Genomic DNA, 15,222 nt, shown 5'->3' with positions numbered 1-15,222 from the left:
GCTTTCGTCTTCTTTTTTGTGTGTGTGTGTTAAAATTGTGCAAAAACCTAGATTAATTAATTAATTAATTAATTAATTATTTATTTATTTATTTATTTATAGGCAGGCACCAGGAATCAAACCCAGGTCTCTGGCATGGCAGGCGAGAACTCTGCCTGCTGAGCCACCGTGGCCTACCCTAGATTCATTTTTTAAGCCTGTTGGGACTCAATATAATTTTTTTAGTATAAGGCTCATTTTGAAATGTGGGGAAAATAATACCAAACAAGAGTAAAACAAAACTTAAAAAAAAATCACGAATAGCAAATAACGTGGTAAATTTAGCAATCAAAAACTAATCAATAATAGATTACTTTCAATGTCCTATATGTCTGAAAACTATTTGAAAAAATTATCTTGGATTAAAGCAGAAATCTTAAAGGAAATAATTCAGTATTGTGAGCTTTATCAGAATAACACCTAAAATGCTGAAATGACATCCCACATTTTTCTGTTTTATTCCAATTCTCTTTCTTTCTATTTCTTGAATAGTCATTAGATAGTTCTGGGTGTTTTCTTCCTGTTTTCCGTGTCTGCTTTCCCTTTCCCCACCTTTTTATGTCTCTGTGTTTTATTCTAGGAAATTTCCTCAGTTCTAGATTCCATTTCAAAATTCAACTCTCCCTTCAGTTTTTTCTGGTATGTTGAGAGATCTACCAACTGATTTTTGAAAAAAGTCAACTGACAATTGTCAGGTCTAGAATTAGCATTGGGATCATGGTGATGAATACACAACTAAATGATGATATTGTAACAAGCCACTAATTGTACTCCATGTGCATGTTTGTATGTGAAGAATGTTTGTATATTTAGTTTTTATCAAAAAAAAAAAAAGGAATTCCCTTTTCGACTATTGAAAAAAAATTAGCATTGGTTCTTTTTCAACTCTGTTTATTCTTTTTCCCCTCAAATACCAGTTATTTTATATTTATGCACCCTATTCCTTGCTTTGTCTCTTCTAGTACTTTAAACATCTTTATTTCAAAGTCCTTTTCTATCATATATAGATGTAGGGGGTATGAATTATCCTTTTTGTTTTGTCTGCTGATTTTCTCTAGAGCTGCTGGCAAAAGAGCAAGGGCTTAGAAATCAGACTTCCTGAATGAAATCCTGAATCCACTGTTTAATAGCTGTGTGAGCTTGGGCAGGTAGTTAATGTCTCTGTGCCTCAGTTTCCCCATTTGTAAAATGGAGATAATAATAGTTCCTTCCCCCAATGAGTTGCTGTCATGAGGAAGCAAGTTAATACACCTGAAACATGTTTCTGATGATTTGAGTATGACAAAATTCTATTCTTTCTCCATTGCATACACATGAAAATTTTAATAGGTATGGATTTGGGGGCATACTCTACCTCCAACTGCTTCGCAGGCCTTTTTTCTCATCTTCATTCAGTAAATGGAGATGCTTTATAGAAGGCTGATTTTATTCTTTAGCAGGTAATACAATTTTTGTTTATTTACTTTTTCAATACTTATAGACTACATCTTCATTTCCTTAAACAATGATCTATCGATTGATTTTCATTAATTTTCCTTATTATCAGTCTCCAGTGTCCTGTATTATCTCCTTTCCAAATAAGGAATGTTTCTTTTTCTTATACACTTGATTATTGCTTCTGTCCATTTGCTCTATTTTCTTCTTAACTTTCATAGTCCTGTTTCATCATTTATAAAATGGGAAAAATGGCACCTGCCTCTCAGGATCATCCTGAGACTTACTCAGGGCAAAGTGTAAAGAGCCTAGCTCTGTTCTGAATCAACAAGTAATGGCAGCTGTGAGAAAGCAGCAGAGAAGGGTGGCCAGCAGATTCTTAAAGGGATTCTTGCTGTCTAAGACTTAAAGACTCTTCTGTCTTCCACACTTTGAGTTCTTAAATGACAGTAGGAAATAACCTAGCAGAGAGATAGTACAGGGCAGATACACAATATATTGCAGTTGGTCTCTTCCCAGTTTTTGTGAGTTCAAATTCCTATATTACTTTTTTTTTAGAGGCCCTATGGACTCTTTTTTCCGTATCTGTCCCTATTTTCATCATCTGTATCATGTTTTCTTACTGAGCATTAAATACTGCTTTTTCGTTTATTTTTATGTCATTAATTCAATTTTGCTTTGCTTTGTTTTTATAATTTGGTCATTGCATTAAAAATCTGTTCTTATCTCCACCTGTTCTCGCATACCAATTCTTCCATCGGAGTTTATTTCAGAAGGAATGTCCTCTTGTTCCTTACCGAGCACACTGCATACCCAAGAGCTTCTCAAATATTTTTCTGTTTCTTTCAGTGATTTTGTTTCAGGAGGATGAGATTTCTCCTTCTCATTAGGATATTTTCTTGTATAGTGGATTTCAAACTCATAACCTCCCTCCCTTTCTACTTGGGTCTCTAATCAATAGCTCTCACTTCCTCTGGTCTCTCCAGCAGTGCTTCCCTCAGCACAGGCAGACTTCCTGGTGGGGCTAAGTTGTGACCTCTTTGGAAAGCCAACTGGGTCTTTAGTTTTGGAATCTGATTTGTCAACGTTTCTGTGACTTTCTTATAGAATTAGTTTCAACTCTCATGATATGAAATATTATCATGTGTGGTCTGGGCCTAATTTGTGTGTGAGATGTGGTTACAGCGACAGAGGTCTTTGGCTGATTTCTGCAAGGGGACGCCCTGTTAGCAGGAGAGATTTTCTCTTTTGGGGTAAAATGTTAAGTGCTTCATGCCAGCAGCCTGCCTGGCGTAGAACAGTTTTCCAGTGGGAACCCAGCTCAGGAAAATTGCCTGCCTGTTCTCCATTCCATCACCAGGGTGCGATTATTTAATAGCCTGTCCAGGCTCAGGGGGACCCAGAACAGCACTGCTGGGGGTGTACATGGCTTTCTCCGGCTGCAATTACAAGCCTGGAAACTAAGTCTGCACCACTGAGGTATGGTCATCTCACTGTTAAGTACCGATGCTTTTTACGGCAAAGGAATGGATAGATGCCTGTTCTCCTGGGGGTTGAAACAAAATTCCTGGGGTTGAAAGCTGTGCATCTTTTCATTAGAGAGAAAATATGGGCAGCGACTGCTTCCTAGGCAATCAGGAGCTGCTGAGCATTTCATCTGAAGAGGGAGAGGAGGAAGCCGTGGCTTCTGCTCGAGGCCTGTTCTTTGGGTTTATACTGTGGAAATGAAAACGCTGATATAAAACTGTATTCTAAGAGACACTATTTTCTGTAGGGCTAATTCATATTCTGTACAGCCAAAGGGTGAATTCTGGGGCAAGAATTCAAGTCTGGCATGTGTGACCATCCATCGTTGCACTGGGATTTATATATTTGGAAACGCTGCAGGAATGGGCAGTGATTGGAGACGTGGGCTCCAAGGGGTTCTAACTCGCTAATAGAACATCTACTAAACGTCTCCTGGGGCCAGTCTCTGTGTGAGGCTCCTGCACAGATGTTACCTCATCTGGTCATTGCAGGTACCCTGCCAGGCTGGGATTGTTAGTCCCCTTTATTAACCAGGGAATGGATGGAGCTTGGTCCAAGAGAAGGACCCCTGGCCAGGACTGCCAGGCCAGGGCCCTATTCCCGGAGTTTCCCCTTTTTGGTTGAATGACCTTGGAGAAGTCACTGATTCTCCATCATCCTGGACTAGGCTTTTACGATGCTGCAGCCGCCTCCAGCTCTGACATAGAAGGCTCCAAGCTCCAGTGGGTTCCACTAGTCACTAGTCTGTTCTCCCACTGCCAGAGGCGCTGCTGGCAAGCATTGCACTCTCCCTCATGTTATGTGGCCGTGGTCTACAAAAGCACTCCTTCTCTCAATATGCAAACTGTTCTCCCGAACACACAGGGCCCAGTGCCCTGCAGAAGCTGGCTCCACGCTGGCCTGGAGACCAGGTCTCTGAAACAAGCCAAAGAAAGACGCCAACTCCCTCCTGCGGGGTGGGACGCAGACATCCTGTGCTACTCACTCTTTAAGACCAAGGCAATGGTCAGCCTGGCTTTTGTGGTGCCAGCTGCAGGCACTGGGAGTTCCTGCTTATTTATACAATGAATGCAGCCTTCAGATTCATTTTTAACAGCATTCAAAGCAGCCAATACAAGCTCAAGGGCTTTCTCTCTCTCTCTCTCTCTTTTTTTTTAACAGCCTCTAAGTCATCATTATTGATTTATAGTGCACCCATCACATGATCCGGGTACTTTACAAAACAGTAAACATCACTGCAGAATGACATACTTAAATACAATCAATGCATCACAGAACTGAAAAAAACTGGAATGAAGCAACATCTCGTCAAATTCCAAAGATGCTGCGGAGTGGAAGTACCAGGCAGGCAATGATGCACAGGCACCGCAGCCCTCAGTGAACTTTTTATTTTATTATAAAATAAAAGTTCACAACCACGAAGGAGGGTCGGTGAAGACCCTGTGTGGCTCAAGTGGCCCCGGAGCTGGTGGGTAGCCTCATGCGTGCCTGGAGGAAGGGACACAGCTCCTTTCTTCACGTGGCCACGCGGGCAGGGAGCGAACCTGCCGCTGTGTCATTCCCAGCACTCACATGAGGCAGTTTATCTGGGTTCCTGTCAGGACCTCAATTCTAAACCAGCAACCTGAGTAGCCGTGGGTGCTGTGACTACCCGCGGGAACGAGTTTGTGAGCTGTGTGTGCGTATTTGCACTTTAATATTAAATATACTCATCCGTACACTTGTGTAGAAGACACACTTGTGTGATGGTCGAAACCTGGAAACCAGCTGGTGAGGTTATACATCTACTTACTATAATAAATTTTACTTTATTTAGAAAAATAAAAAGGAAGAGCAAACTACTTGGAAAGTTTGAAAATTGTGCAAATCCCATATTTCCTAGAGTCTTAGAGGATGAGGGGAAGTGACTATTCAATCATTCTCATGTAAGGAGTTGATGAGTCCCTTTCTGGGTCCACAGTCAGGTGAAAACACCACGCACCTCCTCCCTTTGAAGCAGGTTTTCTGACTGGCACTAAGTTTGCAAACTTGTAGTGACCATAGTAAAAATGGTATCATATGGCCTAGAGGCTTTGAGGTGACAGCCCTGCAAACCATGCTGTGCTCAGCTTAGGAAAGAAGGTGTTTTCTGTGAAAAATAAACAAGGACGGTTGAGGTGATAGCGTTTCAAGCACAAAAATTTCTCTTGGCTTTAGGTGTATCACCAGATCCTATTGGCACCTCCTACTAATCCTGCTGAGACGCTGCACAGGAGTCCTGGTTCAGCTGATCAAGAAGCTGGGTGAATTTCCCAAGTGTGAATAGCAGCAGTTAATAAATCAATTTTCTCTTTAGTGGGATGCAGGCAGTAACAATTCTGGTGGAGTAGTAAAAACTGGGTAAAGGCATTAGCAAAAGCCCTTTCTCTGCGCTAGTTGGGACAGAGTTTGCTCTAAGGGGTTTTATGTGTGTGTGTGAAAAATGGGCATGGATTTTGTTGTTCTTGCAATTTAATATCCATTTCGGTTCAAATTTATAGTAGAAAGAACTATAGAGTTGCAAATAAAAAGCTTTCGAAAGAAAAGCATATCCAATCTCTTTATTCCCCTGAACAGGTCTGGAATTCTCGTCAGGCATCCGCATAAACGTTCTCTGGAGTTTCCAGTTTCCCTTCCACCCTCCCGTGAATGCTAACCCAACCTTCAGCTTAACTTCACTTCCCCTGTGGCAGCAAAACCCTTCTCTCCATCTTGACAGGAAGACGGCCCCTCTGCCAGGCCTCTGTGCCCCTCCCCCTTCAGGGGTCCTTTCTCCACCAGCTGTGTTGGCCCTTCTGAGCCCACAACTGTGGCTGTTTTAATCCTACCTGTGCCTCATACACACTTACCAACGCCCACTCAAGCTCTGCCTTCACTACCTCTCTGTGATGGTGCTGTCTTCCTGTTATCACTTCAGTAATTAACACAATCACTCCTAGACAAGATTCTGTCACCATATCTGCAGTCAACAGAGGCTGAAAGAGAAGAAAAACAGATTGGCCTTTCAGAAGAAGGGCGACTATATGGGCAGAGGAGAGAGACACTGAATTGAATAGATGACCATTTTTGGATCCAAGTGGTCTTGTTGTCAAATCCTTGCTCTTCTATGAAGAAGTTGTGAGACTCTGGGATTCTTTTGCCCAAGAAGCAAAACAAGATAAAATGTCTCCTTTTTAGGGTCTGATGAGGATTAGAGATTATAGAGGTCAAGTGCCTTGTTTACAGCATGTACTGCTGATGGGCATAGTGGCGATTTTGTACGAAGAGATCTAGCACCATATTTGTCATATAGAATGGTGATGGCGGAGACTGAAGTGATGCTCTGCTGGAGATGATGCTGGTGATGACATCAAGAGGAGGTGTGGTGGTGATGGTGAAGACAGGAGAGGTGGGAAAAGTCGTGCTGGAGTTAGTGATGTTGGAGATGGTGGTGATGGTAGAGGAGGAGCTGGTGGTGACTGTGGCGATTGTCGTGATGTGGTGGTGATGGTGGTGACGGTAGAGGAGGAGCTGGTGGTGACTGTGGCGATTGTCGTGATGTGGTGGTGGAAGGTGGGAAAGGTGGAGGAGGGTGGTGATGGTGGTAGCCGTGTAGCAGTGCCTATAAGCTTCCCACACTCCATAGAGGAACCCTAAATTTCTAGGGAGACTTAAGGTAATAGGTTTCAGTGGCATGAACTGTGGGGATATAAAAGATATAAAAGTTTCTCAATTTTCTAGGCAATTAAGACTTGAATAAAAGGCCAGCATGCAAAGGGAAAAGTGGATATGTTTTTGGATATAGGAGATTTTGGTGTCTACACAATCAAGTGGCAGCAGAGAGAATGAAAAAGGAAAAGCAGCAAGGAAAATGAAAAGGAAAATGTCTTTCCAGAACAGAAATATAAAGCCATCCACATTGAATGCTAAGTTCCTATCACTTGCTCATGTTAGTGTTAAGGTAGCTGGCCAATGAATTAGATAGACATAACACACACACACACACACACATACACACGGGCACAGAGTATCTCCCATTGTTCAGTGGACAACGTGGGGAAGTTACCTTCATTTCTTACAGATAAGGAAGTTGAAGTTCAGAAGAATCAGGGGGCACCATAGGAGACATGGGCGTTGGGATGCAATAAATTTTGCACCAATCTTAATTTTGGCATCAGCTGGTTATTTGTCTTCATCCTTTGTCCTCTTTGAACCTCAGCTTCCCCATCTGTGACCACAGTGTTAATAACTTTCTTGGGAAATTGCTGTAAGGATTAGGCAACGTATGTTTTTGGTCAACAAATGTGGTCATTACATTTGAAGGATCTATACAGTATTTGTCATATAAAAATAAAACCTATCTACCTTCCAGTTATTCATTCGCATTTATTCACCCTTCCATCCATCTATACTTTTATCCAATTGGTCTAGCTAGGTGTAAGACAAGTCAAGATAAGTCTTGGCCATGCTAAACCTCTAAGTATAATATCACCTGGAAATGTTTGGTTTCAAGAAATATGAAAATTAATTGAAAATTACAAAGGGAACTTGTTACTTAACATAACTGAAACTCCAACTGCAGGCCTGGCATCAGCATGGCAGGATCAGGGCTCACGTGCCATCTCCACGACTCCACTTCTTTCACCCTATTCAGCATAACTCCCTCAGGGCTGGTTCTGTTACTGCTCAGATTTTCCCCAAACGGTTATAAGATGAGCTTGCTTCTAAACACGCATCCTCTCATTTTTAAATCCAGCAGAAGAAAAGGTTTCTCTTCCCTGCAACTCATCCAACACCCTGGCCCAGGCAGGGTCATGGGTCCATTCCTGAGCCAATCAATTTTTCAAATGAAGTTGGCTACTCTGGTTAGCTGCGGCCAGTCCGAACCTGACCCTGGTGAAGGAGAGGGAATCTCACCCAGCCCTAGATGGGGAGAAAGCTAGCTCTGCAAAGAAGCATAAGGTGTTGTTTTATTAGTGGAAGGCTGAAATGACCCTGGGTGGCTAAACAACAGTTTACATTACAGGAATTTTAGCTGTCCTTCCCAAACCTGAGTTTCTCTTCCATTGCTCCTTTCTCTCCTGTAGTGCCATGTTCCAACCTTCTGGGATCGAGAAGTCATCCTGTCATCTGCCTGGACCTTACCTACCCCCATTGCTAATCAAATTGCCAGTTCCTGTCAATTGTACCTTGTTTTCTCTCTGGGACTCCCCATGTGCTATTCTACCAATATGAGATGCTATTTCTTCAGCCTTTTTCTTGGGTAGCATAAGAGCTCAGCTCAAATGCCATTTCTTTAGGGAAAACTTTCCTGACCCTTAGATGAAGTCAGGTTCCCCTGTTATATGTTTTTAAAGCCCAGATCATAGTGTGTTAATGGTAAATGAAGATGGGTAGTCAGTTGAAGATTGAATCTCCTGAGATAGTGGATTTCATTAAGGGCAAGTCCAGGGTCTGCTCTGCTGACCATCTGTAACCTCAGGGGCAGTCCAAGTGCTGGCACAGAGGTGGGGCTCCAGGCACACGTGTTGAGTGAATCTAGGTGTCTTCTCCTAAGTCACGTAGGTCGTAAGAGGCAGAGCTCACCCTTGAGCCTTGTCTTCTGACTGAAGAACCAGTGGCCCTTCCACTCCGCCAGGGGGAAGGTTGCTGTAGCTGGGTAACGATAACAAGCTCTCCTGTTCAGTTGTATATTTGATACTAAAAAAATAAATAAAAAATACACATGCAGGACCGGATAACACAAATAGCACACTCTAATGTAAACCATGAACTGTAGTTAATAATACAATTATAATAATATATTTTTCATTAATTGTAACAAAAGCAACCTACTAATGTGAGGTGACAATAATAGGGGGTAATACAGGAGCTCTATTTTCTGCATGATTTTTCTGTAAACCTACAATTTCCTTAATTTAAAAAAAAAAACAGAGAAAAGCAGAGGGAGACAGGAGTGAAGGACCGATAGGCGGGAGGTGTGCCCAGCTGCCCCCGAAAGGAGTGCAGTGAGCGGGACGTCTGAGCACCACCTTGGAAGCACCAATGGACCTGTGAAGAGTTCACAATGGGCTTGTGAAGAGGGCTGTGGCATTATGAAGTAAAGGGCACTGCAAAAGGGGAGGTGGCAGCACAGGAAACCCCAAGCCCCCTCCTCTTCCTTAGACTGAATCCCACGTGGTTGCCAGGCACACTGGGACAGGCACGTTGGCCCACGTGCTGCCAGTGGGGTTCAGACCCTTTTCCCTCCAGGCCACCCGCAGGGCTCCTTCGGCATATGGTTTAGGATTCCACACCGGGTCCCTTCCTTCTGGGGTCCTTTGGGAGGTGCAGCACGCATCTCCGTTCTTGTCTGATCGCTAGATCCTGGCCAAAGTTAACAGGAAGTTTGAAGAAGAGGTGTTTGCCTCTGTGGTGTAAATAACAAGAATTAACAAGATTGCATGTAAAAAACGTTCTCCTCGCCATCTGCCATGTTCTGTAAAAACTCAACCATTTGACATTTATTCCTTGAGATCTATAAGCAGTTTCGTGTATGAGAGCTCTGGTTAAAATGTCGATACTGTGGGCTCTGTCTTTAACTTTTCACATTTTATTGGGAAAGCATTAAAAGTTAGCTGTGATAAAATAAATAAAATAAAAATAAGACTTGCTGAGGAGGGTGGTGATAAGGACTAAATGAGATAATAGTGATAACGCTTGGCCCAATTTCTTAACAATGTAAGGGCTCAACAGATAACAACCATGATTTTTAGCATTACCTTATCATTGTATACAAAGAACCCCGTAGAACCGCTGCAGACCTTGTGCTCACCAGACATTCCCGTTTTCCAGCCCAGGAAAGCCGGCAGCTCAGTGAGCCCTGACCACTGCCGGAGTCGCCACGTCTCGGCCACGGAGCCAGGGGACGGCGTCGGCCTGAAGCCAGGTCCTGGACCCCGCCTCGGCGTCCCCGTGCCCTCCTGGGCCCCCTGGCCCCTCCCGGCCTCCCGGCGGCCTCCGCCTCTGGGGAGAAGGGCGGCTCTGCCCCCCGGCCGGCCCCACGCAGGCCGCTGCCAGCCTCGGGCACGAATCCCTGAAACCGGCTCACGCATAGGGACACCCGGAGCCAATGTGGACTTCTGGGGAGGCCACCGGCATGTGGGGGTCAGAGGGTGCTGGGCAGCCCTCACCCCAATCGCCCCCGCACCCCTAGGCTCAGACTGGTTGGCTCGTTCCCTGAGGGCCGCGTGCAGCCCCCACCAGCCTGGGACACCCTCCCAGGAGCCTCTGCCGGGAGCGGCATTGGGGACCGCCTACCTGAACCCCCAGGGCAAGCACCCACCCTTGCTCCTTCCGGCGGGGGCACGGGCGGCCGCGTGTGGCCTGAGGCTGAGTGCAGACGGGAGCGTCTGGTCACGGGGAGCGGGGGGCAGGGCCAGCAAGGGGGCGGCCGCAGCAGGGCAGCAGCTGGTGCGGCCCAACACGGCGGGGCCCGAGCCCCTGAGGCTCAGGGGCTCCCAGGCCGGCGGACACTGGCAACCGCACCCATGTGGCTGCGCCCTGGCCAGGCCGGTGCAGGGCTGCAGGACCTGGGGCTGGCGCCGAGGCTGTGGCGTCTGTGGGGGCCGACGGGTGTCTGTGGGGGGCCGAGGGGTGTCCGTGGGGAGCCGAGGGCATCTGTGGGGGCCGAGGGACGTCTGTGGGGGCCGAGAGCATCTGTGGGGGATGAGGGCATCCGTGGGGAACGAGGAGTGTCCGTGGGGGCCGAGGGCATCTGTGGGGGCCGAGGGGCGTCTGTGGGGTGCCGAGGGACATCTGTGGGGGGCCGAGGGGTGTCTGTGGGGAGCCGAGGGCATCTGTGGGGGCCGAGGGGCATCCATGGGGTGCTGAAGGCATCTGTGGGGTGCCGAGGGGTATCTGTGGGGGGCCGAGGGGCGTTTGTGGGGTGCCGAGGGGCATCTGTGGGGTGCCGAGGGCATCTGTGAGGTGCCGAGGAGCACGCGTGGCCCTGGGTGGTGCCTCCTCCCCGGCTCTGTGGTCACTGTGAAGCCACTTGTCCCCGAGCACGTCCCTGGGGCTGAGCGCATGTCCTGGGCCGGCTCTGGCTGCGTCTCGTTGGCTGGTGCCTGGGCACGTTTTCCCAGGAAAACAAAAATATCTTGTTTGGTTGGTTGAAGATCGGGGTTCAATAAGGGTGTTTCTAACTCCCCTTTGTGTGCGAGGCCTTCGGCCAAGGTGTGAGGGGCACTTGGGGGACTGAAAAGCAGTCCCAGAGCCTGGGGGTCAGACAGGGGCACACCACAGGGAACACGGAGCTGCTGCGGGGTGTCTGGGCCTCAGTGGGCCCTGGGGTCTGGGGTCTGGGGGGCTGGGCCAGGCCGGGAAGGGGTGGGGACCTCCTTAAACTACTGACCCCTCCGGGTAAACATAGAGGCTTCCTGTGTTCCCCATACAGTGATTCAAAATGTTTCAAAAGTGTGTCAAATCAATAGGGTAACACGCTTGTCTTGGTTTCCTTTTCCCCAAACCACACAGACCCGAGTCCAGGACTCGGTGTCCAGTGTGCGGCCACCACGGCCCCTTCAAGGGTGCCCTCTGCCCACGGTGGCGCTCGCTGGGCCGTGATCACACTTAGAGGGACGGTGAGAAGAGGCAGGTGGGGCACAGGGCGAGGAGGTCACCTGCGGGGGCCTCCAGCCTGCCCTGAGGAGGCGGGAATAACCTGTGGGAGGAGACACCTGTGAATGACAGACCAGGAGTCTGAGCCTGGGAGTGTCCTGGGAATCAACAGAAAGTTTTGTGGATAAATGAGATATTCGTGAGAACTCCTTGAGGGGGAGGAGGGAAAGGGAAAGAGGGCAGAGAGAGGAGGGTAGAAGAGACAGAGAACAAATCACAGCAGCTGTGATTCGGATGGCACCCAGGAGAGGCGATGCTCGGCACCTCCTGCGTTCTCTCGGGCTCCTTCCCAGTCCTGGCTGGCACAGCCCTGGTGCCCCCCCCCGCCATTAGCACAGTCCACGTATAATAGATGCACTAATGGAGCCCTCCCCTCCCACCTGGGCTCTAGCACAAAAGAAGGCAAGTTTTGTGGATAAAATGTACTATTTGTGAGGACTTGGTGAAGAGAGAGAGTGGGAGAAGGAAGGGGTGGGGAAGCATGAGAGAGGGAGGGGTCATATGCATATGGACAGTGGAGTGACCAACTCCAGGAAGTTTGAGAAATCCCCTCTATGTCCACCACTTAGAACTTTGGTGGCACTTACCTCTCTCCCACCAAGCACAAGCTTCTGGGGAGGCGTTCTTCCAGTTCGCCCATGCAGCCACACACAGGGCCTTGGGTAGAGAATATACTCGGTACACACTTCATAAGCGATCGAGTAAGTCAGGCCACACAAGGAACAGTCCCTTTGGCCTGGTGACCCTTCCAGCTGCATGCCAGTCCTCCTGTAGAGTCCAGCTGCCCTGCAGATGGCTTTCCCTGGCACCACTGGCGCTCGGCCTCACATCTTCCTGGCTACCACCCCACGCCTAACGCCAGCCTCAGCACGTGTGTAGTGAGTGGCACCTGAGGAAGCCCAGGACTCTGGTCAATCTTTTCCTTCCCTACAGCTAGTCATTGCCAGTGACCATCATATTCCTACTTCAGTTCAGAAGGTCCCACAGTAACTTACCGAGGTAGAAGATCCCCACGACAGCCCATCCGTAGGTACTCAAGCTGACTTGTGTTTGGAGGAGGCAGTCACTAAGCCTTTTGGAGAGCTGGGTCTCTTGTGGGCTCTACAGTTTGGTGAGCGAGGGACTCTCATTTCCTCCTAGAAATGCACCACGGCCCTCAGGGACAAGCCACGGGCCACCACCATGCTAGTGGCATTGCATGGCCACCATCATAATCAATCCCTTCCCCTGGCTGGTGGGCGAGAAGGAGGCATCCTGGGCGTCCTTGGGCCACCATGCATTAAATGAGGGTCTTGAACTAGTGAGTAAATTTCCCACCACCTGATTGAACAACACTGTGCCAAGAACTTCGCAAAGAGCCTGTCCTGGGTTCCCCAGCTTCCTAGAAAGCAGAGCGGTCCATTGCCATCTGTCACCATAAATGGCCTGCCTGAACTGCTTGTGTCTTCAGTCCACGCCATAATATTTCATTCAGCTACCCATTCGTTACACACACATCCTGAAAGCAAATAATGTTAATGTAAATAATTTGGGAAGCATTGTTCCATCTGTTGAAAATGTGCAGTAGTTGCTTCGCCCCTTGTCTAAACTGGAGCGGCTACTTTCAGGCAAGTTTGGGAGGTAAATGAACTGTCTGGATGCTTTTCTTGGCAGTCATTCTTATTAGTGGGAGGTGGCAGTAACGAGAACATGAGAAAGATGGAAAGTGTTTACTTAAAGTCGTGGCCAAATGGCGAGGGAGAGTTAAGATAAATCATAAGTTGTCAATGATGACAACTTCAGACTGCTACTAGTTCACTCCTGTTTATGGCATTTCAGATGCTCCGTTTAGAACATAGAGGGGTTTATTAAAGTGTTATTGGTAGAAGTTCTTCATTGTTTAGATGTCGATGTTTAAGGTACGAAGTAGCCGCGAGCAAATGGGGCAGTGAACGTGCGAAGCCTTAGCCAGCCCTGCTGGGGGAAGCTGCACCGGTGGAACAGGCATCGCTGGCTCACATCGTTTCCCTTCAAGAGCTCAGGCCAGGCCTCAGCTGGGCTTAATATGCTGCTGTCACATGAGAAGCAAAGATGGAGCAACTTTACGGTGGAGGGTCGGGGAGCAGGTAAAAGAGCTGGATTTCTTACTTCTTTGGTTCCCTTTCTTGTCCAACTCAAGTCTGCTTGGGCTGATACTCAAATGGCCGCTTAGACGTTGGGGGCATGTCAACAGAAGGCCATAAATTTGTGAGGTTAGTTGGCGTCCTAAGAGAAGTTCCTCCAATCTCCCCTCTGAACGCAGAGCAATTCAGAAAATGTAGCTCTTTCGAATAGCTTCTTTGACTGAAAAGTCCTTTTTCTGCCCACTCACAATGAGAGCAACTGCAGACAGTAGCAAGTTGCAGATAATGAATATGTTTTGTCCTCATGCACAAGGGCTAAGGGAAGTCTTAGTATCCCTTCTTGAAGATACCTTCTTCTATGCATCTCTCTTTAAACTGATGCTTTGTGGGTGAAGCACAGACCAATATCAAAATTTTGTAATAGATTGGCCTTTTTGAAAAATTATTGTAAGCCGGCAATCAGTTTCAGGATCAAATATTTCTTCCTGTACACAGTTACTGAGCGGCAGCCAGAGCCAAATGCAATGGCGAGGTGATAGTAGCATCTGAGGGCTCGTGTATGCTCAGGAAGGAATAGCATGTCAACCAGTCACAGCAAAAAATGGCCAAGCTGTGATGACTGCGGTTTACATAAATTAGTGAGAATTGCGAGAATAGGTAGAGTTCAAGCCTCTGGGGAAGTTGGAGATGACCTCTTAAACCAGGTCCTGCAGGTTGGATAAGAGCTCTTTTCCAGGCGAACAGGGAAGGGCAGGTCATTCTGGTCTGGAGGGAAGTATGTGAGAAGAAACCCACCAGCATGCCGGGTCAGGGAATTTCTCAATAGCTTGGTGTGGCTGGAGCATGATCTACAAGAGACAGGGGGGAAGATGGGACAGATAAGCAACTGTAATTTTTATAATGATGGAGGAAATAGGTGAAAGAAAAACAAAACAGCATCAAAAACAAGAATTTCCCTCTTCCTGAGGTCACCTGCAGCTTCACACTGCCTTTCTTTAAAATCTTTTGGGAGAGACAAAATCATCCAAACCTTCTAATGATGGAATCTTTGGAGACAGAAAGAAAACCAAACTAATGCTATCTGGGGTGTTTTATAAACATGGTTAAAGTTCTGAACTGTGAAGCAGGAGACATAGACCTTGAGGATGGAAGAGGGGGTCTCACACACCACTGGTAACCTGAGAAATTACCTTGGGAAACCTTCATTGGGAGTGGTGGAAAGAGGGAGACGTGCCTTCGGCCATAGCCTGGGACAGGTGAGCAGAAGAGGAATCGGATGAGAGTGAGATGCTTTACTGTTGGAGAAAGAACTGAAGATAGACGAGAAATGTGCATGGAACAGTCAAGAGGGCTGGGAAGAAACTAGGGCAGCTTCCTAGCAGAGACTGGTGTGTGAGAAATTGGCTTGGCCTCTGCCAAGCCAATACATGGCCTTATGACACTTTTCAAATCAAAGTTGAAT

Source organism: Tamandua tetradactyla, chromosome 3 (assembly GCF_023851605.1).
Source record: "Tamandua tetradactyla isolate mTamTet1 chromosome 3, mTamTet1.pri, whole genome shotgun sequence".
Lineage (NCBI taxonomy): Eukaryota > Metazoa > Chordata > Mammalia > Pilosa > Myrmecophagidae > Tamandua > Tamandua tetradactyla.
The sequence above is the reverse complement of the archived record's forward strand: the minus strand, read 5'-3'. Positions refer to the sequence as shown.